The sequence below is a fragment of the Ostrea edulis genome, chromosome 4, assembly GCF_947568905.1.
Source record: "Ostrea edulis chromosome 4, xbOstEdul1.1, whole genome shotgun sequence".
Lineage (NCBI taxonomy): Eukaryota > Metazoa > Mollusca > Bivalvia > Ostreida > Ostreidae > Ostrea > Ostrea edulis.
Genome location: NC_079167.1, coordinates 80,426,864 through 80,432,919, shown reverse-complemented (window position 1 = coordinate 80,432,919; position 6,056 = coordinate 80,426,864).

The following is a 6,056-nucleotide window of genomic DNA, read 5'->3' as shown; positions in this document are numbered from 1 at the left end:
AACGACAAATATTTTGAAAAGCAATAAAGAACAAAAGTTGTTCAGAATGATGATCTGAACAATATGCATATTTCGTTTTTACCCTATGTGGCCCCGTTAGGGAGCTACAGTTTGGCCCCTAAAAATTACTTCTAGAAATAACTCCAGAACGGTAAAGAATTTCTAAATACTTGTTGAACAAAAAATGTTTGAAATGTCATGACCTTTCTTACGATATCAAGCAAAAGGGGCTGACCCTTTAAATTAGGGGCCCAGAAGGGTCCAAAGGTTTATGAGAAGATCTCAGAAACTATTAATATTTTGTAATAAGTCATTGAAGCGGAAATGTTCATCTAAACGAGCTTGTTCTTATCAAATCAAAAAGTAGGTCATATGTTACGTAATAAGGGATTTTAAGGGCCAAAATCATAAATAATTGACGCCTCATATCTTGAAAACGACAAATATTTTGAAAAGCATTATTGAACAAAAGTTGTTCAGAATGATATTCTAAACAATATGTATATTTCGTTTTTTCCCTATGTGGCCCCGTTAGGGAGCTACAGTTTGGCCCCTAAAAATTACTTCTAGAAATAACTCCAGAACGGTAAAGAATTTCTAAATACTTGTTGAACAAAAAATGTTTGAAATGTCATGACCTTTCTTACGATATCAAGCAAAAGGGGCTGACCTTTTAAATTAGGGGCCCAGAAGGGTCCAAAGGTTTATGAGAATATCTCAGAAACTATTAATATTTTGTAATAAGTCATTGAAGCGGAAATGTTCATCTAAACGAGCTTGTTCTTATCAAATCAAAAAGTAGGTCATATGTTACGTAATAAGGGATTTTAAGGGCCAAAATCATAAATAATTGACGCCTCATATCTTGAAAACGACAAATATTTTGAAAAGCATTATTGAACAAAAGTTGTTCAGAATGATAATCTAAACAATATGTACATTTCGTTTTTTCCCTATGTGGCCCCGTTAGGGAGCTACAGTTTGGCCCCTAAATATTTCTTGTAGAGATAACTCGAGAACGGTAAAGAATTTCTAAATACTTGTTGAGCAAAAAATGTTTAAAATGACAAGGCCTTTCTTACGATATCAAGCAAAACGGGCTGGCCCTTTAAATTAGGGGTTCAGAAGGGTCCAAATGTTTTTGAGAATATCTCAGAAACTATTAATATTTTATAATAAGTTGTAGAAGCGGAAATGTTCATCTCAACGAGCTTGATCTTATCAAATCAAAAAGTAGGTCATATGTTACGTAATTAGAGATTTTAAGGGCCAAAATCGTAAATATTTGACGCCTCATATCTTTAAAACGACATATTTTTTTAAAAGCATTATTGAACAAAAGTTGTTCAATGTGTCATAACCTATCGATCAATATCAAAAAATGGGTCTGTGGGGTTCAGAAGGGTCCAAATGTTTTTGAGAATATCTCAGAAACTATTAATATTTTATAATAAGTTGTAGAAGCGGAAATGTTCATTTCAACGAGCTTGATCTTATCAAATCAAAAAGTAGGTCATATGTTACGTAATTAGAGATTTTAAGGGCCAAAATCGTAAATATTTGACGCCTCATATCTTTAAAACGACATATTTTTTGAAAAGCATTATTGAACAAAAGTTGTTCAATGTGTCATAACCTATCGATCAATATCAAAAAATGGGTCTGTGGGCCTCATGGCTCGCCTGTAGAGTCGATTTTTGTCGATATCAGTCGATTTCAAAAACTTGTAACTGGTAAATATTTTGTAAGGACATATTGAACAAAAGTTGTTCAGTTTATCGAGATCTATCGATTGATATCAAGAAATAGGCCTATGGTCCTAATGGCTCGCCTGTAGAGTCGATTTTTTGTCGATATCGGTCGATCTCAATAACTTTTTACAGGTAAATATTTTGTAAAGACATATAGAACTAAAGTTGTTGAGTCTATAGAGGGCTAACACATGACATCAAGAAATAGGCCCGCGGGCCTTATGGCTCGCCTGGAGAGTCGAATTTCAAACGAATTTCACCGCAACTTTGCTTCAGAAGCTTATGATATGAAAAATTGATTATATCTAAAGTGTCTTAAAGTCGGAAACTAAATTGGGACTCATTTGTCTTTTTTTTTTTTTTTTTTTAACTCCGAGTGCATCAACAAATCGGACGGAAGACCTACTCGTTGCTCGCAACGAGATCGTGTCTAGTTATTATTGTGTTCCCCAAACAAAGTTTGGGAACATATTGTTTTTACTCTGTTTCTTATTATTATTATTATTATTATTATTATTATTATTCTTTTTCTCCGGTACTTTTTTGTCCGGTAGTGTTCTCAGAAACTACAAAAGGGATCGATATGAAACTTTCCAGGATGATAGTATAGCGTTTGTAGATGTGCATAGTGATAGTCATTTTGTTTGCACGTGCATGCACGCGCGCGCACGTGCATTGCAATTTTGGTACAAAAAATGGAAAATCAGAATATTGAAGGAAGCGATATAAAACCTAAATAGGATGATAGTATATCATTTGTACATATGAAAAATAATAGTTATTTTGCCATCACGCGCACTCATGCGCGTGCACGCGCATTACAAAATTTGTACGCTAACTTTGGAATCGGTCTAACTTTTTTGTTGTTCATTGAAATGGCTTGAAATTCATATCATAGGTAGATATTGAGACCCTTAACTGATTTACATGGTCAAAATTACCAATTTGCACGCGCATGCACGTACGCTTCATTTTGATTGGATAATGCTAAAACGTTTGTAACTATCTTATTTATGAAGCGAATGAGATGATATTCACAGCATACGTAGACAATATGTGTATCTATATGTTGGTGTAACAAAAAATGCCAACGCACACGCGCATGCGCGTGCAACGTTTTTTAAATGTTCAATTTTTAAAGGACGATAACGTTTTTGTTTTTCATCAAATTCTATTCATATTAGGGGTTTAGATGTATCTTGGTACTCCTTAAAAATTGCTGTGGTTAGAATTACTGCTCAGCACGTGCATGCACGTGTGCTGAATTCTGATTGGACGATTTTAAAATCGCTATAACTTCCTTATATGTGGTGGAAACGTTATGAAATTCATACTGTGGGTATATGATACAAATGCCTGTTGAACGACATCAACAAAAATTCGGAATCATACACGCGTGCGCGTGTATGCACGTGCAACACTTTCTTTCATTTCTTGGTACTGAAATGACCATATTGAACGTACTACATGTAATTAAAGGCTAAAATAAAATGATTTTTTGCTATAGATTCACAAGGACATCACTTTTTAATTGGGGGAGGTTTGGGGAACATCTGTAACGGTCCCCGTTACAATTAGAACTAGTTATTATTCTTTTTCTCCGGTACTTTTTTGTCCGGTAGTGTTCTCAGAAACTACAAAAGGGATCGATATGAAACTTTCCAGGATGATAGTATAGCGTTTGTAGATGTGCATAGTGATAGTCATTTTGTCTGCACGCGCGCGCACGTTTTGGTATAAAAAATGGAAAATCAGAATATTGAAGGAAGCGATATAAAACCTAAATAGGATGATAGTATATCATTTGTACATATGAAAAATAATAGTTATTTTGTCAGCACGCGCACGCATGCGCGTGCACGCGCATTACAAAATTTGTACACTAACTTTGGAATCGGTCTAACTTTTTTGTTGTTCACTGAAATGGCTTGATATTCATATCATAGGTAGATATTGAGACTCTTAACTGATTTGCATGGTCAAAATTACCAATTTGCACGCGCATGCACGTGCGCTTCATTTTGATTGGATAATACTAAAACGTTTGTAACTATCTTATTTATGAAGCGAATGAGATGATATTCACAGCATACGTAGACAATATGTGTATCTATATATTGGTGTAACAAAAAAATGCCAACGCACACGCGCATGCGCGTGCAACGTTTTTTAAATGTTCAATTTTTAAAGGACAATAACGTTTTTGTTTTTCATCAAATTATGTTGATATTAATGGTTTAGATGTGTCTTGGTACTCCTTACAAATTGCTGTGGTTAGAATTACTGCTCAGCACGTGCATGCACGTGTGCTGAATTCTGATTGGACGATTTTAAAATCGCTATAACTTCCTTATATGTGGTGGAAACGTTATGAAATTCACACTGTGGGTATATGATACAAATGCCTGTTGAACGACATCAACAAAAATTCGGAATCATACACGCGTGCGCGTATATGCGCGTGCAACGCTTTCTTTCATTTTTTGGTACTGAAATGACCATATTAAACGTACTACATGTAATTAAAGGCGAAAATAAAATGATTTTTTGCTATAGATTCACAAGGACATCACTTTTTAATTGGGGGAGGTTTGGGGAACATATGTAACGGTCCCCGTTACAATTAGAACTAGTTGATTGTGTATCTAGCTACAAATATCTTGAAGTTCACTTTGCTACATCTGGAAGCTTTCTTGTAGCCAAATCAGAGTTGTATAAAAAGGTTTTAAAAGTCTATTACAAACTGAGAAATGCCTTTATTTGTTTGAATTCAGGGATAAGAACCAGTATTCATGTATTTGACTCCACCATCAAACCAATTCTTTTGTATAATGCAAAGATTGGAGGGGGGGGGTGCAACATATTAAGTACAATAAGTTTCCCTTACATTACGACATTGTCATATCGCTAATCAAAAGCTGGTATAAATTAGAGAATTTGTCTACTGAATTTCCTTTACTCAAGGATACATATGAATGTAGCAAAAATTTCTTTTTGACTCGGAAGAATTCATGGTTTGCATTTATACACAAATTATGCCATATTTTGAATTTCGGAGATGAACTTGTTACATCTGAGTAACAGATTTAAATTGATCTGTAATAAAACAATATTGGATTATTATGTGAAAAACTGGTATTCAAATTTACAAAACTATAATGCGGACAAATTAAGCGCATATGTGAAGCTCAAACAAAACTGGGGTTATGAAAATTATTTATCTTTAGTTAGAAATTTAGATCAAAGACAATCATTGAGCAAGTTAAGAATTTCTACTCATAGGTTAAAAATCGAAATGGGTAGGTTTATCATCATTCCTATAGCAATATATAAATATGTGTGTATGACATTTGTAAAAGAATTATGTATTCTTGAGTATACCTTGTCAGTTATCAATAAATATCAATATGCATATTCTACTGTTTGGTATCTCATCTCATGTTTGTCTACTTTGGACTCTGAATTAGAAATAAAGTATTTTGTATTCCCTGTATATTCTAATTTCAGTTTCTCCGTCGTCAATTTCCCATTATTAAGTAGCAATATTCCATTATCACCTGCATATGGTATTTATACCTCTCAACTCATTCGATGCGCAATAGCTTGTTCTGCGTATCATCAGTCTTTAAATCGAGACAGGCTTCTGACAAACAAGTTGATGGTGCAGGGGTTTCAACAGTCTCAAAGTCAACATTTTACAAATTTCATGGACGTTACATAACGATCTAGTTTGCCAATACAACCTATCATTGGGTCAAATCCTCTCTGATCTGACGTGTTTCTTCACACCAATTGTTAGGCCGTCCTTGGCACATTGATTTTGACTACGGATTACTCCGTTTACTTAATCAAGACATATAGGGCTCACGAGTGTGACCGGTTGATTGGGGAGGTGCTTACTCCTCCTAGGCACCTGATCCCACCTCTGATGTGTCCAAGGGTCCGTGTTTGCCCATTTCTTTAATTTGTAATCTTTATTGGAGTTATGAGATTGATTACTGTTCGTTATCTTCACCTTTCATTATAAGGAATCCATGTTAACTCGCATCTTATAAATTCTGAAAATGAAAATTCTCAAAAATTTTCCTTTAGTATGAAAAGACCGTAAATTTTGTAGTGATAAACGCTCTTCAGAATTACATCATTGATTACTACATTACTGGGGACTGGACTTAACGGCCGATTTTAGCAGCGCTATCAACAGGCTTATACTCGTATGTGAATTCAGCTCATTGGTAAGCAAACAACGGTCACTATTTTGTATTTAAAAAAATATTTTAAAAAAGGGCGTGGTGTACCATATTT